The sequence below is a fragment of the Scyliorhinus torazame genome, chromosome 28, assembly GCF_047496885.1.
Source record: "Scyliorhinus torazame isolate Kashiwa2021f chromosome 28, sScyTor2.1, whole genome shotgun sequence".
Classification (NCBI taxonomy): Eukaryota; Metazoa; Chordata; class Chondrichthyes; order Carcharhiniformes; family Scyliorhinidae; genus Scyliorhinus; species Scyliorhinus torazame.
Window position 1 is genome coordinate 27,660,752 of NC_092734.1, and position 22,596 is coordinate 27,683,347.

A 22,596-nucleotide genomic window follows, 5' to 3' on the forward strand; every position below is an offset into this window, starting at 1 on the left:
ACCCATATCTTATTTATTATACTCATATAGTAATAACTCTCCTCCTCTAATCAGAAATACACGTAGACCATTTCGGTGCTTTCCCATTACAATTTCCTGTAGGAAGCCTCCTCCAAGGTCAGCACAATTAATCCCACAATACACACGGGGTTAGAAATGCAAATCAGACTACATGTACTCAAAAACAGAAAATCGCCTGTTCAAATAAATAAACAATATAACTAACAGTTTTTCATATCCAATGTCACATTAATACTGGCAGAGGAATTAACCGTACCGCACAATAAACCCTTGCACAGTGCAGATTTGAAGGAAGAGAAGTTCTGGATGTAATTCGAACACCATTTACCTACATTTTATACTTTGCTGATAGGGTGAGGGTGATTATTAAGAGGCAACCATTTCGCCTGGCACTGGGGTTACATGGCCAGACTGAGCCAGGTTTCAAGTTAAGGACAAATTAGTTGAGTTCTTTTATACTAATTCATGGTTATTTTTTCATATTAGGACAGATTTATTCAGGTAACTCAACCTCTGGGTTGCTAATGCACCACTAGACTTATTAAATCTGTTAAGTTGTAACACAGTTACACAAACCAAAAAGGCATATAGTCCAGACCTACATTAGTACAGAGTGTTGTTATACTTCAATCCAAATTTTATCACTACATTTAATTTGGGTTTCTCCAAATTGATTAATCGGGAGCATCAAGCATGGCCAATTCATCTAACCTGCATATCTTTGGACTGTGGAAGGAAACCCACGCAGACACGGGAAGAACGTGCAAACTCCACATAGACAGTCATCAGAGGCCGGAATTGAACCCGGGTCCCTGGTGCTGTGAGGCAGCAGTGCTAACCACTGTGCCACCGTGCCGCCAATCTTTTACCATCTATCCAGGTCCCCAGAGCATTACCCTGCGTCTCTGGATTATTAATCCAGTGACAATACCACAACACCACTGCCTCCCCTATCTACACATAATGGAATACTAAAACGTAATCCCAGATCAGTTAAGAATCTGCCTGTTCATCCTTGAGGCCAAGATGACTAATTTCATCACCTGGAGTGTTTGGTAGGTTCTGGTGGGTACTGCTATGGCTGATCTGCACTCGGAAGGTTCCACTACAAATAGCACAGGATACCACAGAAATGGGGGCTTTGGACAACTTGTTGAATTAGGATTTCCTCTCCTCGTGTCTTCTCTCTGCCTTTGTCATGCATTTGCTTTCGAAGGACACTGCACCATTTTTTATTTGGTTGTGTCAGGTGCAGCAATCCTGGGCAAACCTCTCAGGATTCACTCTCTTCAGAGTCTTGAGCGCACAGACCAATTCGCTTTGCTGAGTGAGTGTCAGGCATTCTGGCTATACGATCAGCCCAACTCAGTTGTGACTGCTTTAATATGGTCTGGATGCTTGACATGCCAACTCAGATGAGTACCTCGGGGTCTGGTATTCTTTCATCGTGACATCTGATCATCAGAAGCTTCTGAAGGCAGCTCAAATGAATGTAGTTCAGCATCATAGCGTGCTGTTGGAACCCAGTCCAAGACTTGCATGCATAGAGCAGAGTGGGCATGACTACTGCTCTATAGACTTTCAATTTGGTAGGCAGACTTATTCCTCTTCATCCCTAGAATGATACCCAAAGCCTGCTAAAGGCTACACTTGCTATTCCATGTGTCCCGGGCCTGACGGGATATATCCAAGGATTCTATGGGAAGCAAGAGATGAAATTGCAGAGCCGTTGGCAATGATCTTTTCGTCCTCACTGTTAACAGGGGTGGTACCAGTGGATTGGAGAGTGGCGACGGTCGTGCCCCTATTCAAAAAAGGGAATAGGGATAACCCTGGGAATTACAGGCCAGTTAGTCTTACTTCGGTGGTAGGCAAAGTCATGGAAAGGGTACTGAAGGATAGGAGTTCTGAGCATCTGGAAAGACACTGCTTGATTAGGGATAGTCAGCACGGAGTTGTGAGGGGTAGGTCTTGCCTTACAAATCTTATTGAATTCTTTGAGGAGTTGACCAAGCATGTGGATGAAGGTAAAGCGGTAGATGTAGTGTACATGGATTTTAGTAAGGCATTTGATAAGGTTCCCCATGGTAGGCTTCTGCAGAACGTAAGGAGGCATGGGATAGTGGGAAATTTGGCCAGTTGGATAACGAACTGGCTAACCGATAGAAGTCAGAGAGTGGTGGTGGATGGCAAATATTCAGCCTGGATCCCAGTTACCAGTGGCGTACCGCAGGGATCAGTTCTGGGTCCTCTGCTGTTTGTGATTTTCATTAATGACTTTGATGAGGGAGTTGAAGGGTGGGTCAGTAAATTTGCAGACGATACGAAGATTGGTGGAGTTGTGGATAGTGAGGAGGGCTGTTGTCGGCTGCAAAGAGACATAGATAGGATGCAGAGCAGGGCTGAGAAGTGGCAGATGGAGTTTAACCCTGAAAAGTGTGAGGTTGTCCATTTTGGAAGGACAAATATGAATGCGGAATACAGGGTTAACGGTAGAGTTCTTGGCAATGTGGAGGAGCAGAGAGATCTTGGGGTCTATGTTCATACATCTTTGAAAGTTGCCACTCAAGTGGATAGAGCTGTGAAGAAGGCCTACGGTGTGCTAGCGTTCATTAACAGAGGGATTGAATTTAAGAGCCGTGAGGTGATGATGCAGCTGTACAAAACTTTGGTAAGGCCACATGTGGAGTACTGTGTACAGTTCTGGTCGCCTCATTTTAGGAAGGATGTGGAAGCTTTGGAAGAGGTGCAAAGGAGATTTACCAGGATGTTGCCTGGAATGGAGAGTAGGTCTTACGAGGAAAGGTTGAGGGTGCTAGGCCTTTTCTCATTAGAACGGAGAAGGATGAGGGGCGACTTGATAGAGGTTTATAAGATAATCAGTGGAATAGATAGAGTAGACAGTCAGAGACTTTTTCCCAGGGTGGAACAAACCATTACAAGGGGACATAAATTTAAGGTGAATGGTGGAAGATATAGGGGGAATGTCAGAGGTAGGTTCTTTACCCAGAGAGTAGTGGGGGCATGGAATGCACTGCCTGTGGAAGTAGTTGAGTCGGAAACATTAGGGACCTTCAAGCAGCTATTGGATAGGTACATGGATTAGGGTAAAATGATATAGTGTAGATTTATTTGTTCTTAAGGGCAGCACAGTAGCACTGTGGATAGCACAATTGCTTCACAGCTCCAGGGTCCCAGGTTCGATTCCGGCTTGGGTCACTGTCTGTGCGGAGTCTGCACATCCTCCCCGTGTCTGCGTGGGTTTCCTCCGGGTGCTCCGGTTTCCTCCCACAGTCCAAAGATGTACAGGTTAGGTGGATTGGCCATGATAAATTGCCCTTAGTGTCCAAAATTGCCCTTCGTGTTGGGTGGAGGTGTTGACTCCAAGAGCCGGTGCAGACCCGATGGGCCGAATGGCCTCCTTCTGCACTGTAAATTCAATGATAATCTATGATTAATCTAGGACAAAGGTTCAGCACAACATCGTGGGCCGAAGGGCCTGTTCTGTGCTGTATTTTTCTATGTTCTATGTGTCTCATCGACAACATAGACAACTCGAGAGAATGTGCTGCAGAGGTAAGTGAACTAACTCAAGGGGCTGTTTAGCACATGGCTAAATCGCTGCCTTTGAAAGCAGACCATGGCAGGCCAGCAGCACGGTTCAATTCCCGTACCAGCCTCCCCGAACAGGCGCCGGAATGTGGCGACTAGGGGCTTTTCACAGTAACTTCATTTGAAGTCTACTTGTGACAATAAGCAATTTTCATTTTTCATTTCATTTCATTTTTCACTGCTGACAGGTTCTGGTCATGGGCTGAAACATTGAACTGGTGGAGGGCTTTCCTGGAGGTTAAATCATTACTGTGCGACTCAGAGGACAAACTATTCAAGCAGTTCCCAGTAGATTGTTATGGTGTCCTTTACAGGACTCCTTTATATTATCTGAATAGTTGATTTTATTGCTGCATGTATTATGCAGTTACAAGTTAGTCAATACAAGAATCAGTTTCCATCTCGTTCAAAAATTAGCTTCTCCCAGATTATTTTGTTGCATCATTTTTAATGAATTCACAACATGTCCCAATGCAACAATCTCCGTCCCACGTACATTATGACTAGTGCTAATTAATGATTGGTACCAATTTAAATAATTACAGTTCTGGAGAGTATTAAAAAAAATACAAGAGACAATGTACGTGAATAAAAAGAGACAGTCTGTTCAAGCACCCGAATTAAAAGGCAACAGCAAATATCCTCACTGCAGGAAACTAAAACTGGAGACCCGAAAAACACAGCATGTTGATTTATTTGTAGGAAGCTCGTGGCACCATGTAAGCATGCCAAAAGATATACTCAAAACGACAATGAACAAATGAAGAGGGTAGATACAAAAGCAAAATAAAAGATGCTGGAAATCAGAAATAAAAACAAAAATCATAGAAGCATTCAACATGTGCGCCAGCATCTGAGGATCGAGAAACAGTGTCAATGTTTCAAGTCAGTGTCCTGTCAAGAGACTTCTTACAATTCTGACAAAAGATTATCGATCCAAATCATTAACTCGGTTTCTCTCTCCATGGATGCTGCCTGACCTTCTGAGTATTCCCAGCATTTTCTATTTTGAAAAAGGCAAACATTGCTTGGCCCCTGACCAGGTGAATAAGGATTGATGAGAGACTTTCGATTTTAGTTTTCTTTTATCTAATAAGAACGCCTAACTGCTCCATGGTTTTGTTGAATAACTATACTAATAAATATTACCAGCCTAGTTTCCTTTGCCTCCCATTTTCTAGGTGGAAGCAATTAAAAAAAAAAAAAAAATCCCAGCTGAAACACAATTCGACAACCTGCTTTTCCACTAATGGAGTTTGAGTTTAAGATGTTGCAAAGGTTGAATAACTATACTAATAAATATTACCAGCCTAGTTTCCTTTGCCTCCCATTTTCTAGGTGGAAGCAATTAAAAAAAAAAATCCCAGCTGAAACACAATTCGACAACCTGCTTTTCCACTAATGGAGTTTGAGTTTAAGATGTTGCAAAGGGGAAAATCTTCATTCAGAATTTGCTGCATCAACTACTCAAGAACTGGTATTGAACAGGTTACCTTGCCTGTGTGTTGCTGGCTTGGGTCAGGATTCATCACTAAGTTAGCGTTGTGATGTAGCTTGACATTCATACCAACCTTCATGAGTACAAGCCAAATTTAGATCTGTTAAAAATTTTTTTAGAGTACCCATATTTCTAATTAAGGGGCAATTTAGCGTGGCAAATCCAACTACCCTGCACATCTTCGGGCTGTGGGGGTGAGACCCACGCAGACACGGGGAGAATGTGCAAACTCTACACGGGCTGGGATTGAACCCAGGTCCTTGGTGCTGTGATGCAGCAGAGCTAACCACTGCGCCACCGTGCCGCCTCAAATTTAGATCCTGATGGGACTGAAGACTTATTCCATTACTGTGATTGACAAGTACAGTAAACATCAGGAAAACTTGGAATTCCACTGGACAAGAGTCATTAGCTGCCTATGGTTATAAACTGCAGCTCAATTTGTGAATTAATAATATTACTGAATACAGGTATCAGTTTCTATTGAATGCACCTACTGCACAGGTCTATAACACCAATTCTCCACTGGTGATATTTAGCTCAACATGCTTTTTCTTGATAAAATGCTTCCGTTTTTCACAGATCACAAGGGTCCGTCCATGCTTATAGAATAGTACAGCACACAGGCCTTTCAGCTCTATATGTTTATGCCAGCTCTTTCAAAGAGCAATCCAGTTACTTTCACCCCCTTACTCTTTCCCAAATCCACCCAACCCCTAACTCAAGCAATTATCTAATTTGCTTTTAAAGATTGCTATTGAATCTATCAGGGGTAGCACATTCTGAATCTAAACCACTTGTAGTATAAAAATAATTCTCTTCGTGGAACCTGGGTTGTTTTGCCAATCACCTCAAATTTGTATCCTCTGCTTGTCAACATTGCAGCAGCTTTTTACGCAATAAATGGTCCGAATTTGGAATGCACTGCCCAATAGGGTTGTGGATACAGAGTTAACAATAATATTAAAAGAAAAGTAATATTTTAATGCACTGCTGCCTCATGGTGTCAAGGACCCGGGTTCGATCCCAGTCCCGGGTCACTGTCCGTGTGGAGTTTGCACATTCTTCCCCATGTCTGCTTGGGTCCCACCCCCACAAACCCAGTGATGTGCAAGGTAGGGTGATTGGCCACAATAAATTGCCCTTTAATTGGGAAACAAAAAATTGGGTATTCTATAAAAAAATTTAAAGAAACAAAAGAAAATTAGGGAAATACTTGGAGGAGGAAAAACTTCAAGGGTTTGGAGGTGGAGGCGGAGAGTAGACTAAACAGATTGCTCGTTGAAAGAACTGCCACAGAAATAATGGGCCAAATGGCCTTGTTTCATGCTGCACTATCTATAACTAACATTTTAATGCTAGTTCACAAAACGTTTTACGATAGCAGTGGCAGAGTATAAACTACATCTAACACAATAACTGCATGAATGTCTTCAAGGCTCAAATCAATGGGGCCAATTGGAACTTATCAACCTTTTAAAATATAAACCAGTCAATTCAAAAAGGATCTATTGCCAGCAGTCGTAAACTCAGACCACAGAAACTGCTCGTGTATCACAAGATATTATCTGTGTACCTCAGCATTGTGGGTTCCCATGTGGGGAATACCTGCATGAACAGAATTTGTTAAACACTTTACTGGCATCATACATTCAATACTGCCAATAATGTGACACAAAATGTCTAACAGAAGGCAGTGCTGCTCCATACATTTCCGACTAGAATCTGGCCATATTACAACTAAGCTTGAGGGGCATTTGCTGCATCAGAACGTTATAGCCATAGTAGCAGGCGCTGTCCAGCTTGTGCCACTAATAAAGTATTCTATTCATACTTCAGAAATTTGGACATTGTTTCAGTACTAACTATTAATATTATTCTGTTTAACTCAATGGAAATGGATTGCCAGCCCAAAAGCTGTTCTGATGCATCGTACACATCCCATCCCACTGCTTCCTTCTAAGTTTATTTCACAACTTGATACAATGATAGGAGGCCATTCGGCCCATGGAGTCTGCACTAAACCTCTGAAAGAGCTCCCTATTTAGGCCCACACCCCGCTCAATCCCTGTAATCCTGGGCACTAAGGGGCATTTTTAACATGGCCAAACCAATCCACCTAACCGGCACATATTTGGACTGTGGGTCCTCAGTGCCGTGAGGCAGCAGTGATAACCACTGTGCCGCCGTGCCAAAATATTTATATAACCTTTAATTAACCCAGACTGCAGTAACTTTGAACAAACCTCACTGTCCATTAATGCAGTCCTACTGCAGTCTGAAAAATCCAGGTGAGAGCCGACCTATATAAATATGTTCAATCAAAAGAATTCCCTCAGCTCGATATGCTCTCAGCTACACTGTACATTTCAGGGATTCAGGCTGGTCATACTGAAGACGTTTGAATAGTGAATGGGGGTCTGAAAGAGTGCCACATAAATCAGCTGTGGAAGTTAAATCTTCTAGTTTGCCACTTGTTTTTAAATGAATGATTATTGCAGAATTCCACACTAAAATTTGTTCAAGACAGAAATAAATCTTGGTGCAGGCACTTACAAAAATTACATTTGGAGAAATCAGAGAGAAATATTTTGCAATGTACTGTAATTATTTCTATGCTGAAATTATCATAATTGTGCAATCCTTTTATTTCTCACTATTTTAATATTCTTTTTAAGCATATGCAGTAATCACCAAGCCAGAGTTAACTTCCTGAGTGGCAACATGGAGCTCTCGGGGGTCCTCCGCTGAATTTCATCAGGGGGCAGTTTTCTTTTTTTTTTTAAATATAAATTTAGAGTACCCAATTCGTTTTTTCCAATTAAGGGGCAATTTAGCGTGGCCAATCCACCTATCCTGCACAGCTTTTGGGTTGTGGGGGCGAAACCCACGCAAACACAGGGAGAATGTGCAAACTCCACACGGACAGTGACCCAGAGCCGGGATCGAACCTGGGACCTCGGCGCCATGAGGCAGCAGGGCTCACCCTCTGTGCCACCGTGCTGCTCAGGGGGCAGTTTTCAATGATGTGAGTCATTAATTGTGGTGCACCATGGCTGCAATCTGTGTTTCCCTGCAAGGCCCCACACAAAGGCCTTGGCCGGTGCAGAAACGGTTGAGGGGTGCCCAATATTGGCGTGCCAGGTTGAAGCCAGACAGCAGGCTGTGGGATCTGTGATGGGGAAATGGTTTCTAGTGGTGGTGTTGGTTCCATTCCTGCTGCCACGGGGCTTCTGCAGTTATTCCTTGGAACGGTGGTATTAGCCATACAGGCTGACGTGATGGGAGATGAGTAGCAGGTGGATTGGCAAGGTCCTTGTGTAGTTACAATTTTAATAATTGCTCATACCTATGTCATGAGATGATTATTTGTTTTACTTGGATTGTCATCAGAGTTGAGCACTTGCTGCCATGATGATTTCTCAATAAACCAATTATCGATGCATTTACTCAACTCTCAAGTTGCTAAATCATTGGTTTTAGCAAGCCTTCTGGCACTGGCCAGTGGAACCATTCCTTTCCTTAATGTTCTGCACTACATTCACTGTGCAGTACCAAGAAATTACTTTAAAAATTAAAACAGCCTTGCTTGCAAAAGGTTTGCAGAAGTCTGCTAAAAACAATGCTTGCAGGCAAAATAGTTACCAGCGCATCAGCGCAAATGCGGTTGCTAAAAACTGAACTGACCGATCTATCCACCCACAGAGACAAAGCAGAACTGTGCAACAAATACATCAACTCTCTTGATCAGCAGAAGATTACAATCAGAAGAATGTGTGAAGGAGTAAGAGAGAGATGACAAAGCAACAATTCCACTTTTTAAAAAGATATGCAGTTTTATTGCGAATCTGTGGATAAAAACAACCACTTTTTTTTTTTTAAATGCTCTTGGTGTTTTTTTGGTGGCTAAAAACATTTGGATATGACAGTTCGCGTTTAACGGAGCGCAAATAATCTCTCGCGGCACTCTGATGCACTTTTCGAGAAGCAATAAGCACCGCCATTCATTTTCCAAATAACATTTAAAATGAAGATGCAATACACACTATCCCACAGGCATTTGTGGAGCCAGATGGGACATTTCTGCAGCAATGCTCGGTGAGAAATTAACAAGTACCAGTCATTGATGTAGAAAAAGACGGGGATAATAACTCAAAACGAGGAGTTTATTTCCATTCAATTACGTGTTTTTATCAGATCGATGATAGAAATAGCTTCTCCACTCTTGGTGAGGGACAACAAACATTGCAGAACAATGAACTTTTCTCATCCATTACAATGAGGTGCTCTGCTGTTGTAAGATACCATAATCAAGAACAGTCATCACTGAAATGCAGAGCCTCCCAATCATAACGGTTATATTGTCTTATCAATAAACCCAATGGTATTAAGATTTGAAATCATAGAATTTACAGTGCAGAAGGAGGCCATCGAGTCTGCACCAGCTCTTGGAAAGAGCACCCTACCCAAGTCCACACCTCCACCCTGTCCCCATAACCCAGCAACCCCACCCAACACTAAGGACAATTTAGCTTGGCCAATCCACCTAACCTGCACATCTTTGGACTTTGGGAGGAAACCAGAGCTAATCACTGTGCTACCCATGTGGTATCAAAATCCAAAGTCGAAGTTGGATAAAGAATTTAAAGCAACTTTCAAACGTACAACGTTGACTTATTCTTCAGTAAAGTGACCACCAACACTTGCCGCCAGTACTTTAAATGAATTGACTTATACCTCTCTTTTCCTAAACAGAGCTTGTACAAATCTGACAATTTACAGGTGTCGCAGGAAAGAACTTTCTGCATGACCAAAAGAAAACTACGGAAGAACTCAGGAACCACGGATACGAATAACAGAGTTCCAAAGAGGTGGTGGGTTGGAGGCTGAAAATAAATCAGCATTTGATAGTGGGGAAGAGTGTGTAGGAGAGATACAATAACCTGGAATCGGAAGAATAGAATGTAAAGTCAACCAGGTGGTTGGAAAAGATTATCAAATTGGGTTAGGTGGGACAGCAGCAACAGACCTATGAAGAGTGCATTAAATAAAGCTCATCCTCCCATTAAGAAATGTGCACGGATGGGGCAGCACGGTGGCGCAGTGGTTAGCACTGCTGCCTACGCCGCTGAGGATGCGGGTTCGAGCCCGGCCCCAGGTCACTGTTCGTGTGGAGTTTGCACATTCTCCCCGTGTCTGCATGGGTCTCGCTCCCATAACCCAAAGATGTTCAGGTTAGGTGGATTGGCCACGCTATAATGCCCATTAATAATTGGGTACATTAAATTTTTTTTTTAAAGAAATGTGTAAGGACTACAGCGATGGCACATGCGGAAGAGGAATTAGGAATGTATCAGTGGTGTAAGACACAGCCTCAATGATAACCCAATCATGAGGCAGAAGATAAAATTATTAAATAAACTGAGGTGGCAGCAAGGTTGGTGCATGCAGGCAGTGGGGAGACCTGCATATCCTGTTTTACTGTTGAGCTGTGGAAGATGTTCACTAGTTCCAGTTCAGATGTACCAGTGATAACTCATTTAGACCGATCTAACACGAACGTAATTTTTGCACGGTAAGATCTCACACCTCGCATTTTTATTCAATCTAAAGAAGGGGGTCATTCCTGTAAATTTCTTTAACACAGTGGATGGCACATTCCAAACAATGCTACAACTTGTGTCAGACTGTAAGACCTAATCTTCATTTTGCTTGCAAAACTGTGCACTGAAGTACCGGGAGAAATCAGCACTGCCAATGACAAAATTGTTTCTAGATATCTATTTACACAAATAGCAAAACAATTCACAGAAACCCGAAGTGCATGATTCATGGTGATAACGCTAATAGATTATGCCAATTTAATCAAGCTCCTGTATACTAATTATCATAATTAAACATTAGCCTAACCATACAATTAAAAACTACAAGTCCTGTGGCTATTAACACAATTGTGAATTTTGAAATACCATGCTATAAACCTCTCATCTTTGCTCTTTGAAATGCTAATTTGTAGTCTTCCATAAATTCTGAGAATTCATTAATGAAAATATCTTTATATATAGCAACAAAACTGCTTGTATGTAGCTCACTTCAACATCCTCAAGACAACCCAAAGTGCTTCACAACCGACACTTGTACAGTCCCTGCATTCATTTTTTTAAAATTTAGAGTACCCAATTCTTTTTTTTCCAATTAAGGAGAAATTTAGCATGGCCAATCCACCTACCCTGCACATCTTTGGGTTGTGGGGCTGAGACGCACGCAGGCATGGGAAGAATGTGCAAACTCCACATGGCCAGTGACTCGGGGCCGGGATCAAACCCGGGTCCTCGGGGCAGTGATGCAGCTAACAACTGCGCAACCGTGCCGCTCCTGTACCTGTATTCATGTAGGCAAATGTGGCAACTCGTGTGTTTAAACAACAAAGCACAACCTATAAATGAACTGGCCAGATAACCTTTCTTTTGTTGGTCTTAGTTAACTGAGGGATGACACAGTGGTTAGCACTGTTGCTTCACAGCACCAGGGATGTGTGTTTGATCCCCGGCTTGGGTCACTGTCTGTGCGGAGTCTGCACGTTCTCCCCGTGTCTGCGCGGGTTTTCTCCGGGTGCTCCGGTTTCCTCCCACAAGTCCCGAAAGACGTGCGTGTTAGGTTAATTGGACATTCTGAATTCTCCCTCAGTGTACCCGAACAGATGCCGGAATGTGGCTACTGGGGGATTTTCACAGCAACTTCATTGCAGTATTAATGTAAGCCTACTTATGACACTAATAAAGATTAGTATTGATCGAACCACAGAAAATAGCCCATATCCTAAGCGCACATATAGATGGAAAAAGTCTACAATGCAAAGGGATTCCTGCACACTGGTAACCTACACCTTACCTCACAGTTCAAAGCTCTTGAACAAAATATGCAAAGTGATCAACCATTACTGCAGGATACATGCGGCTGCATAGCTCGAAAATGGTCGCAGACTACAAAACTATTCTGCAAAAAAAAAAAATCATTGTGCATTTTGCTTGCTAACCCGTTTAAGTAAATTTGAAACTTAGTGTGGCCAATCCACCTAGCCTGCTCATCTTCGGGTTGTGGATGTGAAACCCACGCAAACACGGGGAGAATGTGCAAACTCCACACGGAGTGACCCAGAGCCAGGATTGAACCTGGGACCTCGGCGCCATAAGGCGACAGGGCTAACCACTGCAACACCGCACTGCCCTTGCTCTAAAGTTTATAAACAGCAATTATCAAATCCGATGATGAATTTGCTTCAAAGTAAAACTTGCAAGTGTATTCCTAGTAGTTAAGAGGACATAAAAGAAAGTGGCACTTTCCCTAGAGTAAAGATATCCAACATTTAACTTTAATTTCATAACGAAAAGCTGCCGTTTCAAACTAAAGTGTTGTAAATGAATTAATTTTGAAATTTCACGCACAAAACCTATTAGTGTAACATGAAATTTTGAGGATTTATTCTTAGCAAGTCATCATCACTTCATGCTGTCGTGCAAAATTATAAACATCACCCTTGCCACAACAAAGATTAAGGCAGACCAATTTGGGGTCCAAGCAAAAGCATACATGCCTAAACAAGCCTAGCTCAAATAGAGGAACAAATTATTTGCATCACTGAAATTAGGAGCGCGGCACGGTGGCGCAGTGGTTAGAAATGCTGCCTCACGACACCGAGAACCCGGGTTCGATTCTGGCCCCGGGTCATTGCCCGTGTGGAGTTTGCACATTCTCCCCGTGTATGGGTGGCTCACACTCCCACAAACCAAAAGATGTGCAGGGTAAGTGGATTGGCCACGCTAAATTGCCCTTTAATTGGAAAGAAGAATTGGGCACTTTAAATTTATAGAGAAAACAAATCACTGAAATTAGGTGCAAAAAGAAGCATAAAAATAAAATATGTGTAGGCGTGATGATGCTCGCATCTTGAAAATCCTTTGAATGAAGTGACTGTGAAACATAAACTATTTTAACACCCACCAGCAAATCTTAAAATCACAGGATCCGTTCCTACATGTTGGAAGAACTGCAAGCACAATAAAGGCACTCGCTTAGGGGTTGTGCCGCACTTAACTGAAGCTACCCAAGCAGATTGGAACTTCCAGCTACTTTTAGATTGTCCCTTGCTACTCGTTCGATCTTCCAAGAACTATATCAGGAAATCACAGGTAGTTTTAAGGGATTATATGTGTTGTTGAATAGTAGAAATAATGCTTAGAGAGGGTCATAGCATAAAAAGTAAACAAGCTGACAAAAGCATAAATCCCTTGGTTAGCAACCGGGGCACCTTTATGGTAGGAAGGCTTTTTCAGTTGTTTCTGGCTGTATATGTTGCAGTTGAAGATAAGAAGTCAGAGAGTGAACATGTCTCAACTCTGCCAGAAGGTCAGGACAAGGGTGCTGCAAAAAGGCAGACTTCCCAAAGCACCACATAAAGTCCAGACAACATGGGAATTGAGGCAAAAAGAATGTTTAAGGAAGACTTAAGGGAACAGAAACCAAGCAGTTGAACAAGGTACTGTTCAGTAGAATTCAAGGGGAAAGCAGATAAAGTGTTCAGAGGTAAAGCGACAGCTTCAGTAACCAGATTTAAAGTGGGAAAGCAAACTTCAGAGGGAAATCAAACGTTCGGTGGCATCTTAATACAGTCCAGGAATCAACAGTTAATAGAGTTTGTGAAACAGTCAAGACAATAAAATCTGGAAGCGAAACCTGATGGAAGCAGCCGAGGGAAAGCAATATTAAAAAGATTTGAAAAGGTGTCTTTTTGAAGACATAGTTTGAAAATACTTTGTGTGGAAGCCGGAGTTCAGTGAGGTGGCTCACGGTATAAGAATCATCTGGGGGAATTTTGAGGTGAAACCCACAGAAATTCACTTGGCTTCAGAGTTCAGTGCCTGACTACAGCCACACTGTGTGTTTATAGGGACTGTATGCTCCTGAGACCATTACAGCTTAAGATATATTCTGTAACTCGCGTTAACCTTAAAATCTGTGTATATTTGTAAAGTTAAGGGGGAGTAAGGAATTATTGGATCATAATCAACTTTTCATGTATAATAAAAAAACTTTCCCTGATGTTAGAACTGATTAGTGATCCTGTTACTCTTTTGTTTTTAGAAAACATGCAGGAACAAAGTAAAATGTACTGTCTTTTGAACCGGGGTTCCATTCTGGGATCTTTCTGTCCAGTGACAACATCAACTGGGACCGTAACAACTGTTAAGTTGATCTCTAGGTTTCCTCCAGCTCTGAGAGTGGACCAAGAAGCCAGTATTTTTACTATGCCACTACAATATAAACTTAGCATACATTTGTGAAAGCGGGCTAGTGATTTATTGGTGGTTATACACAAATCCTGTCAAGGATTGAAGATGCTTTGCTGTTTTAAAGAAATGCAGCTCATCCTTCCACTCAAAAGTATGTGCTCCTAACCCATGGTAATACTCGTAAATTGGGTTACTTTTCTCTGTTTAAGCCAGCTGGCCAAAATTCCTGGGGCCTTTGTTGTCAATTCATTCACTTCTTTTCGTGCTTTACAGTTATTTGGTTCGCTAGATACTAAGGTAGAAAGGCCAGGTTGGGAGGAACTGTAGATTGTTTGCAATTACCACTTCTCACAGGTTCATTAATTCCACTCATGCAAATAAAGAGCACTCTATACCTGTTGTCACCAGTATCTTTCTCATCAAAGTCAAAGGTGTAAAGAGAAACAGGAGTTCAAAGGTCTGTGAAGTTACTTAACCAACCTGCAATAAATACACTCTCCATTTCTGACAAAAAAATCCATCGTTCAGCCCCCCTCGCAGCCCCCCCATTCTTCCCGGTTTACATCACAATTTATTACAATGAATGCAAAACATTCACCCGCTAAGTAGCAGTACAACTGCATATAGTCCAAATCCATAGTCCAACTTCAATGTATGAAGTTTAAATAGTAACTCTTCTACATATTCCAATTATCTGTCAAAACCACAATATTTCCCAAATAATGTACATTATGCATATACAATTTATTAGTTAAAGGAATAAAAGATTGAAATCAAGATGGCACGGCGATACAAGAATACATTCTAGAAAACTGACGCAAAAGAAACCGCAAATTAGGTAGGCAGCTCCGCTAAAAGTTTCATTATATTCTGATAGTAAATATTTTTGTTGGTTTTAGTGGTCACAATTAAGTACACAACAAAGCTAGTGCATGAATACAGAATAATTACAGTACTCCTGTGATGCCAAGTTCCTGGGTAGTGGGACAACTAGTGCCATTAGAGTGAGACGGAAAAGTGTCAATGTTCCAAGAACAAAAAGGTCCCGTTGGATTAGAAATAGACTGGTAGACAGAACAGGCACGAAGTGAAAGTTGAGAAACTTAACTGAAAATATTTTGACACTCGCACAGTTGCTGGCATCAGATTGTGTTCCTATACTAAAAAATATCTCCAATATACTTCAATTAATGCAATAAAAATTGAAGGTACTGTGGGGCCAAGTGCTATCTAAATCTCTTTCCTTCATAAGAAATCTAGCTCCTAATCACACTGTCTGCTCTATAAAATAGAATATTGATCTGGTCTGAGGAGGTTTGCCAGTGAAAGACAAAACCGGCAAACTTAAAAACACTGAAGTAGATTTTGGTACAGGAGGAACGTGTGGTAACACATGGGGTTCACAACTACAACATGGTCCATCTGATTTCAGCTGCCCCAACTGGGCGAGGTCCTGTGCTGAACACGGCAGTGAGAAGAAAAATCCACAAAAGTCAAAATGCATCAGTCACACAGGAAAAGACACAAAAATGGCAAACGCTTAGTTCGCAGTGTGGTTATAAAACGTGCGAGGTGCTGGGGCAGAACCCAAAAGTGGAGGCCAATTTTTTTTTTTTTTTTTAAATGGAAAAACTATTTTTAATAAATCAAAATGGTGTCCCTTCTGAAACAGCACCAAACTTTCCTGTATGTAGTCAAAATATATCAAGATTAAGTGATTGTGTTAGTGCAAGAGTGAAATGATGTTGCACACCAAAAGTGAACACATTGCCAGTCATAGAATAGTTAAGACCATAAGACACAGGAGCAGAATTAGGCCACTAGGCCCATCGAGCCTGCTCCGCCATTCAATCATGGCTGATATTTTCTCATCCCCATTCTCCTGCCTTCTCCCCATAACCCCTAATCCCCTTATTAATCAAGAACCTATCTAACTCTGACTTAAAGATACTCAGTAATTTGGCCTCCACAGCTTTCTGCAGCAAAGAGTTCCACAGATTCACCACCCTCTGGCTTAAGAAATTCCTCATCTCAGTTTTAAAGGATCGTCCCTTTAGTCTGAAAGATGGTGTCCTCTGGTTCTCGTTTTTCCTACAAGTGGAAACATCCTCTCCTCGTTCACTCTATCCAGGCCAAGCAGTATCCTGTAAGTTTCAAGAAAATCCCCCCTCATTCTTCTAAACTCCAACATCTACAGACCCAGAGTCCTCAACCATTCCTCATACGACAAGTTCTTCATTCCAGGGATCATTCTTGTGAACGTCCTCTGGACCCTTTCCAATTATTGTGGAAATCAGACAACAGCTTTGCTTAACTAAACATGGAAGAATAAATCTCAAGTACTAAGTAAAGGTGGGTCTGTAACTGAACTTGTAACACTTGATACATTTTTTGCCGCATCAGTATTTTGAACTATAACTTTAACGGCGAAGAACACATTCGGAAGAAAAACCGGACATCCCAACGTTGATACGGCTAGTTGTCAGAATAATGCTTGACAGACTAACTAAAGCAAGTCTGGCTTGAACTGTGCCATAAGATAGTTGTACGTGGTTCAAGGGTGTGCCTTTTATCTATTAACATAATAAAGAAATGAACAAAATAGATCTTTTAACCCATCAGGCTTCCAGGTTTACCCCATGGAGCAACCAACCCCATCTATTCAACCAATTGAGGGACAAGTGCAACATAAATATTCCCTATTCCTTGCAGTAATGAAGCAAAGGTTTAGAACTCTCATATAGCTCCACATCAGTATTATTCAATAAGTTAAAAGCAAAGTACCATGGATGCTGGGGACCTGAAATAAAATCAAAGTGCTGGACAAACACAGCGGGTCAGGCAGCATCTATGGAGAGAGAAACAGAGTTAATGTGAGTTCTTGGAATGCACTTCCTGCCAGACCTTCTGAGTTCAAGATTATTAAATCTTGGCTTCCGTGCATGGCTTCCCTTTTCCAAATACCAATGCATTTGATAATTCGAGGTTCTCTTGATCTGATACCCTACAACCTCCATTCCAAACCAGATTTTTCTCAGTACTTTAAAAAAATATTTGAAGCTGTTCAACACAGGACCAACGGCGCTTGCTGGGATCCATTTTACAATTCCACTCTTTATGCCTTGGAGGCACACGGCAGAGAAGAATGAAGAAAGTCGCCATGGTCCAAAAGGACCATAGGCTGCTCTCCCCTTTGAGAGAGAGCTGACTGATGATTTTACCAGAGGGTCGCCACACCTCAGGCAAGGGGCAAGGTCGAGAAGGTGGGGCCTTCATGGTAACCTCAGCCGGCACAGGTACTGAACGCTCGCTGTTGCCGTCGCTCCACATCATGAACCAGCTGCCCTAGTTACTAATCTTTAGTCTTGATTCAAGGTTCTGAACATTAATCCTAGAACCACAGCATAGCCAACAGTATTATGTCCATTTTAGCCGAACGGCACTTCAAATTCTCCAAATCACTTCTTTCTTCCCCACTGTTAGTCATTGCTCCAATGTTTGCAACAGCAAGAGACCCAAATTGCATATCCATGGAAATCCACAAATCACTGCAGCCAGGTAGAGCATTAGTCCCATTCATTAACACTTTCAGTGCCCCAATGCCAAACCTTTTTCAACCTAGTTCACTAATTAATTCCACAAGTGCAACTTTCATTAAGTGTCTTCTGTAAATTAAATTCAACGGCTAGCAAAGATCCACTGGTTCAGTTGCTGTCACAAAAGAATTCTAGCAGATTACAGAAGCTTCGCTCGCCGCTTCTAAATCCATGCTGACTGCACCATATGGTCTCCCTGTCTTTTAACTGGGAACTGATAATATCCTACATAATGCAATTAAGTATTTTCCCCATGACAGAAATTAAGCTCACTAGCTCCATAATTGCCAGGTTCATGCCTCACGCTGCCTCACATCGGAAGCTTATTAAAGTAGGTTTCAGTGCTTTCCAAATTTATGTAATAACTTCCCAACTTTATGGTTACAGCAGAGCAGTAAATACAAAGAATTTCCTAGACATTTACAGCACAGACACAGGCCATTTTAGCTTGGTATGTTCATTTCAGTGTTTATATGCCATACAAGCCTCATAACCTTCAAAGTTTTCTCCCTCTTAGGAACAAAGAAAATAGAAGCAGGAGGCCATTCATTATGATCATCAAGTTCAGTACCCTGATCCCGCCTTCCCCCCCATATCCCTTGATCCCTTTATCCCCAAGAGCCATATCTAGTTCCTTCATGAAATTACACAACATGAACCTATACAGTTTTCTCTTAAACGCATTGCCTCAGGCATTCGGCGTAGTAGTGAATTCCACATTCCCACCATTCTGAGTGAAGAAGTTGCTCTTGAATTCCTTATTGAATTTATTGGAGATTATCTTGTATTTATAGCCCCATAATTTGGACTTGCCCACAAGTGGAAATATCTTCTCTCTGTCAATCTGCTAATGATATGCAAACAATATCTACCGTACGTGCTTTCTGGAACACATTGACTCCGCTGTCGAGGTTCTGGAGCATTGGGATTTGGCGTCAAATCGGCGATTGCCACAATTTTAGCGTTGGAAACGACTCTCCACCAATAGCCTTTCCGGATTTCGGCACGGCTGATGGAGAATCCCATCCACTATCTATCCCCTGGCACCATACATTCGGTGTGGTACCTCAGTGAAAGCCTTTTGAAAATCCACAGATATTACATTCCTTGCACTCGCCTTTGCAACATCTGCAAATAATTTAATAACGTTGGTCAAAGCAGAACTTTTCCTTTTGAAATCCATGCTGACCATTCTTAATTATACTTCACTTTCTCGATGTTTACTTTTGCATTTTTTGAGTTAAGATTGCAGCATTGTTTCTTCGTCTGACATGTTAAATAGTCTAGAGTTCCTTGAATGCGTCATATCTTAAATATAAAAAAACGTTATCTGCCTGCCAATCCTCTGGTACTCTTCCCATTTCATATGTGAAATTGCCTGGCTCATCAATGGTCTTCTTTCGAACAACAGAAAATTCAGCACAAGAACAGGCCCTTCGGCCCTCCAAGCCTGCGCTGACCATGCTGCCCGTCTAAACTAAAATCTTCTACACTTCCGGGGTCCGTATCGCTCTACTCCCATCCTATTCATGTATCTGTCAAGATGGCCCTTAAACATCACTATCATCCCTGCTTCCACCACCTCCTCCGGCAGCGAGTTTCAGGCACCCACTACCCTCTGTGTAAAAAAACTTGCCTCCCACATCTCCTCTAAACCTTGCTCGTCGCACCTTAAATCTATGCCCCCTAGTAATTGACCCCTCTACCCTGGGAAAAAGTCTCTGACTATCCACTCTGTCTATGCCCCTCATAATTTTGTAGGCCTCTATCAGGTCACCCCTCAACCTTTTTCGTTCCAGTGAGGAAAAAAAACAAGTTTATTCAACCTCTCCTCATAGCTAATGCCCTCCATACCAGGCAACATCCTGGTAAATCTCTTTTGCACCCTCTCTAAAGCCTCCACATCCTTCTGGTAGTGTGGCGACCAGAATTGAACACTATACTCCAAGTGTGGCCTAACTAAGGTTCTATACAGCTGCAACATGACTTGCCAAGTTTTATACTCAATGCCCCGGCCAATGAAGGCAAGCTTGCCGTATGCCTTCTTGTCCCCTTTCTATCTAAATGTTTGAATCATTTTTGAACTCTACTGAAAATGTCATATCCAATTGGTTAAAAACTGAGGCAAAGTAACTGTTCAGTATTGTCATTTTCCTATCAGTGTGTGAATTTATTTTGAGCATTCCATAGTGGTCCATTCCTAATCTTAATTTTCCTTTTGTCATTTGTGTCTCGGGAATGGCTTTGCTGATCCTATTTGCATTCCTTGATAATTTCATTTTTTAATTCCCGTTCGCCTTTTTTTTTAAAAACCTAGTTCCAAACCGCTTCACAATCCCCTTTTCATCCTCTCCTTTATTGTCTGTGTAACCTAAGCAGTTTGTCCTAGTTTATAATTTGCCCATATCTTTACTCACCGTGAGCCTTGTTATTGACTAATTTGTTTTTTTAAGCAGAATATATATTTCTCCTGGACTCCACTATCATGTTTCTAAAATATTTCTTACTACTGTTCTGTCAATGTTTTTATTCCAGTTTACCTTCCCTCGTTCCACCTTCAACCTTGCAGCTTTTTCCAAATCTGCACATGATCTTCAGTTTATAATAATAATAATAATAATAATAATAATAATAATAATAATAATAATAATCGCTTATTGTCACAAGTAGGCTCCAATGAAGTTACTGTGAAAAGCCGCTAGTCGCCACATTCTGGCGCCTGCTCAGTGAGGCCGGTATGGGAATTGAACCCGCGCTGCTGGCCTTGTTTTCATTACAAGTCAGCTGTTTAGCCCACTATGCTAAATCAGCCCCTCTTATCCCGTATTATTTTCAGTTTACTCCCTCAGTACAACACTGAAGTGTCACCCTAGACTTGTGCTCAGGTCCTGTGTGACTTGAACCCACAATCACAGGTTGAACCCCCCCTCAACCCAAAAGTAAATAAGATCGTAAGCATACTTTTTACAAAGACACATAGTTACCTGGTCCATTGTCTGTGCTGGCTGGATAAGTTATCCAGCTTCAACCGGCTTTGCAGCTCCTGGCTCACTGTCTTGCAGATTGCCGCACTTCCAAGTGTCCACCTAAATGCTTTTTAAATATGCTGAGGGATTCTGTCTCTACTACCCTTTCAGGCAATAAGTTCCAGATACCCACCACCCTCTGGATGAAAACATTTCCTCTCAACTTCCCTCTAACAATTACTTCTGTCAGTTATGACTCTGCATTAATAATCTCGCTGATAAGAAAATAAGTCCTTCTTAACCACCCCATCTCAACCTCTCATAATTGTACACATCTCAATTAAATCTCCCCACAACCTCTTTTATTCCAAAGTAAGCAGCAGCCTGTTCATCAATCTTTCCTTGCAGCTAAACATTTCCAGCCCTGGCAACATCATATTGCGTGATGTACAATCAAATCGTTCCTGTAATGAGGTGAGCATAACTGGAGTAAATGCTCAACCTCATCACTTATCTCATTTGCCAAATTTCTGCCCACCTGACCACAAAGCTTCCTGCAGTCAACAGCTTTCTTCCTCAGTCAACCACAGTGTCGATGGGCCAATACTGTTATATCGTCTGCAATGCTTGCCAACTGGTTAGGGTATACTGTTAACAACCTAGAAGCAATGTTGTGCCGACACAACGCCACACAATTCAAACAGTTAAATAATATAGAATAGTCCATGTTCAGGGGCTGTTAAACCATACTAAACTCAATTCAAATACAAAAATATTTGAATCACCTGGTCAACATGTTTTCAAGTCCAACAGAATTGATTGATTGGTTGATGCTACTAACGCAATATACAGCAGGAAGTAGGCTATCATTAAGTGTTCAAATTGAATTAGGAATGGCTTAAATATTAAATGATTGGACATTTTTTGTTGAATACCAAAGCTATAAATCAAGGGCAAAAACAAAATAAACGCACAAGCTATATCATTAATATGAAAGTCAATGTAATATGAGTCAGGAACACAATTTCTTCCCAAACACGCATATCCTTACCCATCATTACTCAAATTACAATCGAGACAGAGATTAAGATGGGGTTCCCTTCTAAATACACCAACATATATGAGCTCACTCCAGGTCAAAGGCAGCCCAAATCCAGGCAAGCCATTTCTCCAACAATTTTATTCATACATGTCACACTTATAGATGCAGACAGCAAAACTCCTACTCCACCACATTTTTGTACTTTGTTTGCTCATAAAGTTTAATGGCCCACAGTTTCAACAAAAAAAAAATGAAAGCAAAGTGGGTTGCAAAGTAGCTAGCCCTGCATCCTCGAAAGATACATTTTGAAAATGTGTGGTTTAGGAGGCCTTAATATTTATGAGCTTCTTGACATGCAGCCCTTAAATATAGGGGTGGCACAGTGGCACATTGCTTCACAGTGCCAGGAATCCGGGGTCAATTCCAGCTTTGGGTGACTGTGTAGAATTTGCATGTTCTCACCATGTCTTTGTGGGTTTCCTCCCACAGTCCAAAATGTCCCCTTATTGTCCAAACAAAACTGGGTTACAGGTATATGGTGCTGGCATGGGCCGAGTAGGGTGCTCCTTCA

General features: G+C 41.8%; 1 protein-coding gene across 5 annotated transcripts in view; it reads right to left on the bottom strand.

Moving 5' to 3' along the window:
- The window catches only part of mapk8a (mitogen-activated protein kinase 8a), a 118,559-nt gene that overhangs the window by 89,333 nt on the left and 6,630 nt on the right, over positions 1 to 22,596 (bottom strand). The window lies entirely within an intron of this gene.